We start from the raw sequence: 14,624 nt of genomic DNA on the forward strand, positions 1-14,624 counted from the left end.
TCCTAATCGTAACGTAGGCTCTAGGGTTGTTTTGATGTTAGGGGTATTTTGGTAATTTGATCATTTTTAGTGATTTTTATCGTGAAGCTTCTTTTTGGTCTGCAAGATGATGATTTCTATGTTTCTATGGTCGTATTTTCCTAGCGTAGCGTGATTTCTAAGTTTTTTCAGTTCGAGATACCTCATCCGGATTTCTGAAACATATCTGGTAACAAAATAAAATATTGGAATAGACATCCATCATTGGGAACCGTTGCAATCGGGTTGACGAGTTGATTAATCAGGCGAGTGCAAAAATGGGATGTCTACAAATAAGTATAGAAATCATCTCCTAGATTGGTTTCTTTTCTAATTCTTTTACTCCTTCTAGGTTCTATTTCTTTAGGAAAGGATTCAAGAATTGACATTTATCTTTCTATCACCATTTTTCCTTTGTCATTAGAACTTAAGGAATCTTTAACCTTCATAAGAAAATTTTCCTCAAAAAATTCAGCATCTCTAGCTACAATGATGACATTGCTATCAATACCATCTTCATTAGATCTTAATGTTAAGAATATATATGAAGTACTATATTCAGAATATCCTAAAAATGCACAATCAATTGTTTTAGGTCCTATCTTTCTCTTTTTGGTTTCTGGGAGTCCTACTTTACATAAACGCCCCCACACTTTAAGGTAATTTAAGTTAGGTACATAACTTTTTCAAAGTTCATAAGGAGTATTTCCTAATTTCCTATGAGGAATTCTATTAGAAATGTGACATACAGTCAATATAGCCTCTTCCCACATATTATTAGGCATTCCAAAGTTTATAAGTAACGCATTTAACATTTCTTTTAAAGATCTGTTCTTCTTTTCCGCTATTTCATTTGACCCAGGTGAGAATGGAGGCGTGACTTCATGTATAATGTCATTTTGTTCACAAAATTGACTAAGGAGATTAGAATCATATTCTCCTCCTCTATCAGATCTTAATCTTTTAATTTTCCTATTTAATTGATTTTCTACTTCATTTTTATATTTTAGAAACATATCTTCTGCTTCATTTTTATTTCTAAAAAAATATACTCTTGTGAATCTAGAAAAATCATCTATAAAAGTAATATAATATCTTTTACCTCCTCTAGACTCAAGATTTCTAAAATCTCCAAGATCAGTATGAATAAGACTAAGAAGTTCTGAAGATGTTCTTGATATGTTATAGTGTGGCTTGTGTGGCATATAGGTAAATTTTGATTCTACACAAATCTCGCATTTATCTAATTCCTTAATTTCTAGATTAGGTAAAATAGCTAAGTTCTTCAATTTATTTAATTTTCCTAAACTGGTGTGACCTAATCTAGCATGCCATAAAGAAATTGACTCAACAAGATAAGCAGAAGATGATGCAATATCATTCATAATATTAAGTACAAACAAACCCTCAATTACAATATCATTTTTCCTAGAAATACCCCATTTTTAGTCAATACTAGTTTATTAGACTCAAATACAAGTTTAATCCCAACTTTATTCAAAAGAGACCCAGATATAAGATTTCTTCTAATGGTAGGAACATGAAGAACATCTGTGAGTACTATTGTCTTCCCAGAAGTCAGCTTAAGGGTCACTTTGCCTTTTCCAGCAACTTGAGATGTTCTTGAGTCTCCTAAATAGACTACTTCGTCTCCCACATAATTGTAGGAAGTAAACATCTCCCTGTTCCCACACACATGCCTCGTAACACCAGTGTCTACTGCCCACTCCTTAGGATTTTCCACAAGACTGACTTCGGAGAGAACCGCAATAATAGTATCATTATTAATAACAGTTAGATTCACATGATTCCCTTTCAATTTTTCTTTAGTTTTCTTGAATCTGCACTCAACTGCATGATGACCAGGTTTACCACATACAAAGCAACTACTTTTTGACTTCTTGAAGCCAACAGTATTCTTAGTCCTTGGTCTCTCTTTTTTAAATACTTTCTTAGGTCTAAACCTAAACAGTTGAGAATCTCCTTCTATGAGATTGGCTTTGGTAACAAATTGTTTAACCTTACCATTTTTCTTTTTTAGTCTACTAGTTTCTTCTATGTTAATGTGGACAATGAGGTCTTCAAGAGATTTAACTTTCTTTTTCTACCTCAAATTAATCTTGTATTCATTCCAAGTTTCAGGAAGTTTCTCAATTAGAGATGACACTACAAACTGTTCTGGCAATCTAATGCCTTCATACGTCAACTCATGAATAATATTTTGAAATTCATTTATTTGATTTATAATCGACTTCCCATCGACAATTAAAAATTCTAAGAATGTTTTAACTACATATTTTTTGACACCTGCATTTTCTGTTACATATTTCTTCTCTAATGCCCCCATAATTCTATAGAAGTACCATACACACAATAAATATCATACAAAGTGTTTACAAGACAAGATAAAATATAATTCTTACAAATTCCATCTGCTTTAATCCAATTCTGCAGATTAGGGTCTGTATCTGTAGGTTTTTCTATTTTGAGTACGAACAATACATTAAGGGCTTCAAGGAAGAAGAGCATCTTTTGGCTCCATCTTCGATAAAATTTCCCATTAAAAGGTTCTAGTTTCAGTCCCACAGTACCTTGGGCCCCCATGTGCGCGCGAGGCCTAGTCTCTATCTCTCTCACACTCAAGCATTAAAGAGAGAGGAATCATAAATAAGTGGAGAACTTTCCTTGTATTTACCCAATGTTGGACTAAAGAAAGAAGAAATGTTTTTACAACTTTCAAAACCAATAAAGTAAAGTAAAACAAAAAAGAAAAAAGAAAAGAGTTCTTTTATGTTTCACCAAAAAAGGAAAGTACTACCCTTTACAATAAAACACTCAAGAGGTCTTGAGTTCAACACTTATTCTCATTAATAAATTAATGAAATATTATATGAAAATTAAACTATGAATTTTACAAAAACTACTACACCTACAAAAACTCAAGATGAGGCAGAAGTAGTTACTGAAAAGATCAGGAGAAAGGAGGATGCGGCGATGATGAAACAGGAAGAACAAACCATGGAAGCTCTCTCAAAACGGAGTGCTAACAACCTCCGTTCTCCAATTTGTTGCATCATGGGTCATGTTGACACTGGTAAAACCAAGCTGCTAGACTGCATCCGAGGCACTAATGTGCAAGAAGGCGAGGCTGGAGGCATTACACAGCAGATTGGGGCGACTTATTTTCCTGCCAAGAACATAAGGGAGAGAACCAAGGAGCTAAAGGCCGATGCCAGTTTGCGTGTCCCTGGTCTTTTGGTCATTGATACTCCAGGACACGAATCATTCACGAATTTACGTTCTCGGGGTTCAAGCTTATGTGATATTGCAATTTTGGTTGTTGACATAATGCACGGATTGGAACCACAGACAATTGAATCGTTGAATCTTTTGAAAATGAGGAATACGGAGTTCATAGTTGCCTTGAATAAGGTGGGGCTCAGCTTGTTGATTGATAACTTTAATTTTTTTTGTTTTTGATAAATGGCATTTCATTCAAAAACAGCACCAGGCCAATCGAGGTGACCAGCCTAGCAAAACCTTACAAACAGGACGCTACTCACGAGGAATACATCGAAACCCATCCCAATTGAAAAATAAATCCTCAGAAGAAAATCTCCCTAAACTTCTTCAAGATTTTGGACCAACAAAATACAAGACCCAAAATGGATAAAATCGTTAGACTGTAAGATAGCTTTAATATAGCTTTAAAGATATGGACCAACAAAAGATAGCTTTAATATAGCTTCTGGAAATTAAACTGTAAGATTTGTTATTTCTCCAGTCTAATCTTTCTGCTTCTTTTCTTTTTTTTTTTTCTTTTTCTTTTTGGGTTTCAAAGGTTGACAGGCTATATGGTTGGAAGAGATGACCCAATGCACCGATTGTGAAAGCTATGAAGCAACAGTCTAAAGACGTACAAATTGAGTTCAATATGAGGCTTACCCAGGTCACTACTACATTCCAGACATAATTTTGTAGTCTATGGTAGTAGCGGATATAGTTACCATTCTCTTTGTTTTTCTTTTTTCAGATTGTTACACAGTTCAAGGAGCAGGGTTTAAATACTGAATTGTATTACAAAAATAAAGAAATGGGGGAAACGTTCAGTATTGTGCCTACAAGTGCAATCAGGTACGTTGTCACGGACTTGAAAACCAAGCCTCTTAATATATATATATATATATTCAATAATTGTCAATTTCAAAGTAGAGGAAGCCACGTCTTTCTGGCAAACTTTGTAATTTTTTTTGTTTTTGCAGTGGTGAAGGCATTCCAGATCTGCTATTGTTATTGGTGCAGTGGACTCAAAAAACTATGTTGGAGAAGCTTATGTTTTGCAATGAAGTGAAGTGAGCTTTCTTTAAGTTCATTTGTTTTCTTTCTATTCATTTATTTGTATTTTATGCATCAAAGTATGAAAATTAAGTTGTAATTTTTTGGATTGGGACTGTCCCCAGTGCACAGTATTGGAGGTTAAAGTTATTGAAGGCCTAGGGACAACGATTGATGTTGTATTGATTAATGGTGAGCTTCATGAAGGAGATCAAATAGTTGTTTGTGGCATGCAAGTAAGCCTTCTAATAATTGTCTTTATTCCATATATATATTGTCAGTGGCATTTGTTAAAGTTTCTTATATATATATTTCGATATCAGGGGCCTATTGTTACCACAATCCGTGCTATACTGACCCCTCACCCAATGAAGGAGCTTCGAGTTAAGGTGAGGAGTTTTTTTAATTAGTTCTTACGTTTTGTGTTCCTTCAATTGTTTGTTGCAGTTATTTTCTGTTCTAGCCTTACATTTTATGTTTGTTCGTATACAATGTAGTTATGCAGGATCAATACCAGTCCTTGCATCTCATCATTATCTGATAGCAGATTTTGATCTCTTATTTTTTAATAGAATATTCTTTATACATCAGTTTGGTTGGTTTTATTGTTTAGGGACAAGTTAATTGAAATTATGGGTCGTATCTTTTTAACCTCGATATGTTGGAGCTATTCCATCAACAACTGAATTTGTAAAAAAAATTAGATATGTAGATGTTCCAACTTATTTACATGCATCAATCTTTATTAGGATACCGAAAGTATCTTAATCGTTACATTACATCTGAAACCAATATGATCTTTTTTGGATTAAAAAAGAAAAAACACGGTAAAAGATGTTTCAAGAAATAAAACACATCCCCATATGATATATGCCTTAGTCGAAAGGCACTAAAAAGGCATGTGCATCCCCGAAGGCATAAGCTTTTTCAATGTTGTCTCTTTGAGTGAGTCATAAGTCTTTGAGTGCAAATGGGCTTTCCTTAGAGCCTCGAGCTGTTTTATGAGTCTCTTGTTTTATATTGACTTCCTTTTTAGTTGCATCAACTAACACCACAAAACATTTTATTGACTTCCCAACTTTCATCCTCTATGAACCATGATACCATAAATATTATTGTTGTTGATATACTAACTTAGACTGAATGTGGTTGATGGGAGGGACTCTTGTAGGGAGAGAAATATAGAACTGGTGCTGGGCATATGAACTTTGATTCTTTTATGCAAAGAGGTTAAAGGCTGGATTGAAGGGTAGTAGATTGTATTGGACTGTGGGGTAGTGGGAACTAAGGGCTTATAGTGCTAGAACTCAGAATGGGCTGTGGCATCAATAAAATTCTTTCATTTCATTTATTGAACTTCGAGACATACATGTATTTATGGGGTTCAGACTTATGAGGTGGCCCTTCTTTTAACTTTTCCCCCTTAACAAGCCAACACTAATCTAAATTTCAAACTACCAATAAATTAGACTTGTTGGTCCCAGTGACTATTAATCTGGCAACTGCTACTCCCATTAGAAACTTCAAAATGGAAACCTGCGTTACTAATAAATTGTAGAAATTGACTGACTAAGCAATTCAAAAATGGATACGCATATCTAGTTTCAAATTTATGGAAACTTTGATGATCAAGTAGTTAGTCACGTACAGGATCATATACAAACCCCTTCTACAAAAAGGTCATGTAAACAGATCCAAAATCCAGAATTCTTAGCATGGACCAAAATTATATTGTTTTCTTTGGCTGTAAATCCCAAGGTATGTGACCCTGTCTTCATCAGTTTTGTAAAAAAAAAAAAAAAATTGTGGTCTAATTGGGTACACATTGTTCATAGAACATTCTGGATACGCATCTCCTTTTATCCATCTAATCCTAATTCTATCCCGCAAGATTCTCTTCAGTCTCTTTTTCTTTATGGATAAAATTGGTCTTTTACATGGAATAATTTATACTCATTTTATAGCCTCAGCAGAATTTTCACCAACTATTTGATTTGTCTGCTTGTATTAGCTTTTAAAATGATTGCAGACTGCTTATCAAAAAATAAAAAAGTGGTTGCAGGCTGTTCTTTCTTTTATTTTTGGAAGTTAAAGTTGTAAATCATGTCCAGAAACCTCTGTGATATTTGCAAACACAACTTATCCCAAGCACAACATGATGATTGATAATTTTGTGGTGGTTCTATTTCCAGGGTTCTTATCTACATCATAAAGAACTCAAGGCCGCACAGGGTATCAAGATCGCTGCCCAGGTGAAATTAGTTTCCGATATACTTTTAGAAATGCACCTATGGATATTTACATTAATATACATGTCCACTCACTTCTTCTTATTGATCTTGGTATTCTAAAAGACTTGTGGTGTTATATTTTTTGTTCTTCTTATTGAGCTTGGTCTTCTCAAAGACTTGTTGTGTTATATCTTTTGTTTGCAGGGCCTTGAACATGTTATTGCAAGCACTGGTCTATATGTGGTGGAGCCTAATGATGATTTGGAAGACATCAAGGAAGCAGCAATGCAAGACATGAGATCAGTAATGAGCAGGGTTGACAAGAGTGGGGAAGGTGTTTACGTGCAAGCATCCACACTTGGGTCGTTGGAAGCATTATTGGACTTCTTGAAGAGTCCAGCTGTCAACATACCTGTTAGTGGAATAAGCATAGGTCCTGTACACAAGAGAGATGTCATGAGGGCTAGTGTCATGCTCGAGAGAGAAAAGGAGGAATTCGCTATGATCTTAGCGTTTGATGTCAAAGTAACACCTGAGGCTCGCGAGCTTGCTGATGAGACCGGTGTCAAGATATTTATTGCCGATATCATTTATCACTTATTTGATCAGTTCAAGTCATATATTGACAATCTTAAGGAAGAGAAAAAGAAGGAAGAGATTGAAGAAGCAGTATTTCCATGTGTTCTCAAAGTTATACCAAATTACATTTTCAACAAGAAGGACCCAATTGTCGTGGGGGTTGATGTTCTCTAAGGCGTTGTCAAGGTATCTCTCATTTCCTACTTTGGATATCTCTTTATTTGTTGTGTTCAACCACACTTGACCAAGTCGTGTCATGCTAGCCAATAGAAGCAACAACAGTTCGTATTCTGATCACCCAGGCAAAATTCCCAATGCGCTCCAAGAGAATCTCTTTTTTTGTTTTGCTAACCTCAATTAGGTGGACCCCTAAATCAGACAACGTTTTTTCCCACTAAAATGTGTGACATATGTTTGGGGCTTGATTAAATTCTTCCTCCCCGATTCTCTTAGATGTCAAGTTGGGAAACGTAATATTTTTCCAACTTCCCCAAAATTTACAAACTCCATTTACGCCTTTTAACCTTCCCTACCCAACACATAGCTGAATTAGGATTTTCGAACCCATTTTAATAGTCTTGTGATGAAAGTTATGAAGAGCCAAGTAGTTGATTGCCATTTTTTAGGGTAATACAACTTGGGAGTTGAGGTCTTCGACTTTTTTTTTTTTTTTTTTTATGTATTCTGTTTTCTAGTGTCACCGCTGTCCAAGTCAAGAGATCAGCTGTTGGAGGACATCTCATTTTATTATTATTATTATTATTATTATTATTAATATTGCTTGGCTTGTGTATACCATGCGTCTCACTATATATTTTGGTCGCATTGAGCAGGTGGGCACTCCAATTTGTATTCCTTCAAGGGATTTTATTGATATTGGGCGGATTGCATCCATTGAAGTTAATCACAAACAGGTTGATACTGCTAAGAAAGGGCAGAAGGTGGCCATAAAGGTAATAATGGGTAGTGCATTTTATACTATAAGAAGACAAAGTATTTGTTAGCATAGAACCCAATTTGTGAGTTACGATACCCAATCTGTGTGTTTTTCAGATAGTAAGCAGCGATACTGAGGAGAAACAAAAGACGTATGGCAGGCATTTCGATATCGATGATGAACTTGTTAGCCACATCACAAGGAAGTCCATAGATATTCTGAAAACTAATTATCGGGTAATTTCTACTTGTCAATTTTCTCAAAGGTTTGCTGGACCTACGTTTGCATTCACAAGTTCTAACTCTTGAATCAAAAAGGAAAAAACGATTAAGATTCAATCTCCACTTTTTTGGTGGTTGATCTAATATTTTCCGCTATGCTGCAGGATTATCTGTCTATTGATGAATGGAGGCTGGTTGCAAAGCTGAAGAATCTCTTCAAGATACACTAGTGTGCTACATTACATAGTATTCCAATAAGTTTGATACTGCTTGGGAAAAATATTGAATTCTCTATAATAAGAATGGAACACAAATGTAATTTTAGGGTTTCTCCAAATACACATGTCTTACTTTTAGGATGTAGGCATTGAATTGATGCATCAAACGCAAACAATATTTTTTATGCATTTCTATGAATGTTGATACCACGCCTTGGATTCAAACCCCACTTGCACCTACTAATTATTAAATTGTAATCTGGTATTAGGCCGAAGGATTTTAATTCTAGATTATTGTTTTTTTGTTACATTTCTCAATCTGACACCAGTGTTATCGAGTGAACAGTAGAGGCTTAGATGTTTCAACCCCAAATTTTGAAAATAAATGACTCCATTGTTAGGGAGTGAACAGTAGAGGCTTAGGTTCACATAAGTCTTGGACTTGGATACACCATTGATCCCACTGGGGTCAGATGAATATTATGTAAGGCAGTCAATTAGGCATGGTTGGGTAATTTTCATTTACCATCTAAGCCGAGTTATTTGGGTATGGGTACAATTTTTTTATCCGATTAAAAATTCGGATAAATTTATCCGTAATTATTTTGTCCAATTTATTTTGGGTCGGATATGGACATGCATCCTATCCAATCTGAATATCCACTCATCCAAATTTTAATACGGTAAATTCAGGCATATGTATAACTCAAAATTGAGGTTCTTCCATCATCTTCAAAATGAGGTTTATATATGATCGGATATAGAGTTAGATGATGATACATTTGTGTGCTTCATCCGACCCACACCCAACCCATTGCCAGCCCGACCATCAATGGGTCAGTTGTGGGTTATGGGTTATAGCTTGATTCATGTTTAGGGTGGGACTTGAATTTGTGAGATAGGCCCATAAGCCCGACCGCTAACTTACATTATAATTTATAACTAGGTACTTTGCATGTGAAATTAATTTTATTATCTAAACATAAAAATATTTTTGACTTGTTTTTAAATGATGATATTTATTCCAACTCTTGAAGTGACATGTTTTTCTATCCAACTTGTTAGTATATTTAGTACTTCTTAAAACATATTTTCTTTTTATTCAAAATTATTTACTTGATAACAGAGTTATCTTGCTAATCATGGGTTATTAAATGGTCTTATATTGTAATATTATAGTTGGAACTTATATAATCTAAAGGTTTAACTTTCTTGATAATTAGGCACTAGTACATTTTGTCTCGAAGTGACCTTATAATACACTCCTTCATTGAATAGGCGAAAATTGTACCCTTACACTACAATCCTTGATTGAAAGACGGATGAGTGCTCTTTCTCACTAAAGAATAATAGTGCTTTTTCTAAGTCTCCATCTTTTGGTGAATATATTTATTTTATATTTTTAAATTGATAAAATGCCCCCACAAAACTATAAAGTAGTGAATATCTTTGGCACTGTTTCTGGAGTTCTTTTCGACTGACAATTTGGAACCTCAACAGGAATTAATATTGGATTATTTATAGAATTTTATTAATTTTAAAATAATTATTTTAATAGATTTTTCCTCCTCAAGATAATAGGCTAAACAATTTTGCTTTTAATAATTTCATTATATATCATTTTAAAATAATAATTTTTAGTCCAACGTGTCTCAAACTTTTTTATTTGTAAACATTTATAAGCACACCCTCCACATTTTGGTGAATATTTGTGTGTATTTTCAAATTGATGGCATGACCCGCAAAACCACAAAGTGGTGGATGAAATTAATATTTTGATTATTGATAGAATTTAAATAGTTTTATTTAAATAAATAGCAATATTAATAAATCGACCAAAATCATAACCTTGCAATACATTCCTTTATTAAAGGAAGGGAAAGTATTTTATAATATGAGAAGTTTTTTTCTTTTTTTCTTTTGGGAATTCTTAAGAGCTCATTCTGGTATAGTAGGGATAAATTGTTAGGACTGATCAAATGAATGAAGAAAATCGGGTCAATTGATTCGGGTTTGGATAAGGATATTAGGTTCAAAGCAAGTGGAGGTTGATTTTGAAAGGTAAGCAAAAGATTAGTTTTAACATTGAATGCGGTAAAAACGAATATGGTGACTTTTCCTTACTCAATAAGCTCTTGAATAGTATGGAGGTAAGTAATACACCTATCAAGAACATTATTAAGCATTGATGAAATTCATAAAATTACGCATTATCATCAATGGAATCAACAATCCCCTTTTCATTAATTTTTAAACGACGATACTAAGAGACATTCCAAAATTGGAGAATTATTTTTTAGACTTAGTTTGCGAGAAATGAGTGGATTGAAAAATTAGTGTGAAAGAGGTATTAGTCACTTGTAAGGAATTGGTACTGGATTTGAAATTTTTGGATTTTGACTCAAACGAGTATTAAAGAATCCCAAAAAATAAGCATCTTCAACTTGATTTTCAACCTCAAAGAGGGACTGAAAAGTGGGAAGGTACTGAGGCATCAAGTACTTAGCATAATTTGAAGTGAGATTCCTGTGGATGATCTTAACTTATTCCTTCTCTTAAGGTCGGTCCGACAATTGAGCAGTTTTAACTCTCCATCGAGCAATGAGCTCAATGAAGGTTTCCCTGGACTTTTGCTTGGTTGTTTATAAATATCTTCATGTGAGTTCAATGTCTATATTGAATGAATATCAATCAATAAACTTCTTCATCAATTCGTGTCGTGTTCTTACACGAGATGAATCTAGTGACATAATCTAATGTAAGGCAGGTCCCGTGAGAGTTCTTTGAAAAAGTTGAGTCATTTGTTCATTGCTCGATCTTTGAAATTGCATGATGTCGACATATACTTTCAAGTAAGTCATAGGGCATCCAATCCTATCAAACTTGTCCATGTCTAGCATTGTGAATTTCTCTAGCAGACGGACAGTAAGGAATAACATCATTGCCCCTAATACAAGAGCAAGATCATTGGGATCTTTAATATTCTTCAAGGTAATTTCAAACTGAATTATTCGATGGGCTAATATAGGGTTGAAGGTTAATTAATCATCTTCTTGATCTTCGATGAAGTCAAACACAACATGAGGTTGTATAACTTTATCTTTTTTCTTTAGGCCCTCAATTTGTGATTGAATAGAAACAATAATTTGTGCTTAAAAGACTTCCAAAATTTGACGTAGTGATATTTCGTCAATGGTACTTGTTTCTTCTTGTGGTAAGGATTGACTACTTGAATTTGACAATAGTACTCTGGTAAGACAACTTTTTTTATGGACCCAAAGTGGCACAATTGGTGGTTTAAAACATCTAGGAACAATTATTACATGATTGGAAGTAAACCAAGATTAACCATTGATTTTAAAGAATTGATGACTCTTAACCACGTGATTAAAAATTTGATATCAATTAGCCCAAATACAGTGGTAAACATTGAGTCCAAATGTACTATAAATCTATAGTGACCACAAGGGTGAGAAAGGTTAGTCACGGGTCTACCTCTGGTTGAGGTTGAACCTTTGGTCAAACAAATTAGTTTGACCATAAGATCAAATCTTCTTGATGTGAATTAAGTCGGATCTTTGAACCTAAAACCAATTTGTCCAACGAGTTTAGTATTAATTGGTTACATCCATTTGCCAATTAAGACAACTGGTTTAATTGGTTTACAATGATCATTACTTTTTTACCAATTGAGTTTATTGGGGTCGAACCGACTTGTGGTGTTATATGTTTTGTTCTTCTTATTGAGCTTGGTCTTCTCAAAGACTTGTTGTGTTATATCTTTTGTTTGCAGGGCCTTGAACATGTTATTGCAAGCACTGGTCTATATGTGGTGGAGCCTAATGATGATTTGGAAGACATCAAGGAAGCAGCAATGCAAGACATGAGATCAGTAATGAGCAGGGTTGACAAGAGTGGGGAAGGTGTTTACGTGCAAGCATCCACACTTGGGTCGTTGGAAGCATTATTGGACTTCTTGAAGAGTCCAGCTGTCAACATACCTGTCAGTGGAATAAGCATAGGTCCTGTACACAAGAGAGATGTCATGAGGGCTGGTGTCATGCTCGAGAGAAAAAAGGAGGAATTCGCTATGATATTAGCATTTGATGTCAAAGTAACACCGGAGGCTCGCGAGCTTGCTGATGAGACCGGTGTCAAGATATTTATTGCCGATATCATTTATCACTTATTTGATCAGTACAAGTCATATATTGACAATCTTAAGGAAGAGAAAAAGAAGGAAGAGACTGAAGAAGCAGTATTTCCATGTGTTCTCAAAGTTATACCAAATTACATTTTCAACAAAAAGGACCCAATTGTCGTGGGGGTTGATGTTCTCCAAGGCATCGTCAAGGTATCTCTCATTTCCTACTTTGGATATCTCTTTATTTGTTGTGTTCAACCACACTTGACCAAGTCGTGTCATGCTAGCCAATAGAAGCAACAACAGTTCGTATTCTGATCACCCAGGCAAAATTCCCAATGCGCTCCAAGAGAATCTCTTTTTTTGTTTTGCTAACCTCAATTAGGTGGACCCCTAAATCAGACAACATTTTTTCCCACTAAAATGCATGACATATGTTTGGGGCTTGATTAAATTCTTCCTCCCCGATTCTCCTAGATGTCAAGTTGGGAAACGTAATATTTTTCCAACTTCCCCAAAATTTACAAACTCCATTTACGCCTTTTAACCTTCCCTACCCAACACATAGCTGAATTAGGATTTTCGAACCCATTTTAGTAGTCTTGTGATGAAAGTTATGAAGAGCCAAGTAGTTGATTGCCATTTTTTAGGGTAATACAACTTGGGAGTTGAGGTCTTCGACTTTTTTTTTATTTTTATTTTATGTATTCTGTTTTCTTGTGTCACCGCTGTCCAAGGCAAGAGATCAGCTGTTGGAGGACCTCTCATTTTATTATTATTATTAATATTGCTTGGCTTGTGTATACCATGCATCTCACTATATATTTTGGTCGCATTGAGCAGGTGGGCACTCCAATTTGTATTCCTTCAAGGGATTTTATTGATATTGGGCGGATTGCATCCATTGAAGTTAATCACAAACAGATTGATACTGCTAAGAAAGGGCAGAAGGTGTCCATAAAGGTAATAATGGGTAGTGCATTTTATACTATACAAAGGTAAAGTATTTGTTAGCATAGAACCCAATTTGTGAGTTATGATACCCAATCTGTGTGTTTTTCAGATAGTAAGCAGCGATACTGAGGAGAAACAAAAGATGTATGGTAGGCATTTCGATATCGATGATGAACTTGTTAGCCACATCACAAGGAAGTCCATAGATATTCTGAAAACTAATTATCGGGTAATTTCTACTTGTCAATTTTCTCAAAGGTTTGCTGGACCTACGTTTGCATTCACAAGTTCTAACTCTTGAATCAAAAAGGAAAAAACAATTAAGATTCAATCTCCACTTTTTTGGTGGTTGATCTAATATTTTCCGCTATGCTGCAGGATTATCTGTCTATTGATGAATGGAGGCTGGTTGCAAAGTTGAAGAATCTCTTCAAGATACACCAGTGTGCTACATTACATAGTATTCCAATAAGTTTGATACTGCTTGGGAAAAATATTGAAATTCTCTATAATAAGAATGGAACACAAATGTAATTTTAGGGTTTCTCCAAATACCCATGTATTACTTTAAGGATGTAGGCATTGAATTGATGCATCAAACGCAAACAATATTTTTTATGCATTTCTATGAATGTTCATACCATGCCTTGGATTCAAACCCCACTTGCACCTACTAATTATTAAATTGTAATCTGGTACTAGGCCGAAGGATTTTAATTTTAGATTATTGTTTTTATGTTACATTTCTCAATCTGACACCAGTGATATGGAGTGAACAGTAGAGGTTAGATGTTTCAACCACAAATTTTGAAAATAAATGACTCCATTGTTAGGGAGTGAACAGTAGAGGCATAGGTTCACATAATTTGGTCTTGGACTTGGATACACCATTGATCCCACCGGGGTCAGATGAATATTATGTAAGGCAGTCTATTAAGCATGGTTGGGTAATTTTCACTTACCATCTAAGCTGAGTTATTTGGGTAT

At 34.7% G+C, this 14,624-nt stretch overlaps 1 pseudogene; it reads left to right on the forward strand.

The window, feature by feature from the left end:
* Positions 1-2,922: 2,922 nt before the first annotated feature.
* LOC147388300 (eukaryotic translation initiation factor 5B-like) lies at positions 2,923-14,171 on the forward strand (annotated as a pseudogene).
* Positions 14,172-14,624: the final 453 nt, after the last annotated feature.

The sequence above is a fragment of the Akebia trifoliata genome, chromosome 13, assembly GCF_017979445.1.
Source record: "Akebia trifoliata isolate Shusen 1 chromosome 13, ASM1797944v1, whole genome shotgun sequence".
In the NCBI taxonomy this organism is placed as follows: domain Eukaryota; kingdom Viridiplantae; phylum Streptophyta; class Magnoliopsida; order Ranunculales; family Lardizabalaceae; genus Akebia; species Akebia trifoliata.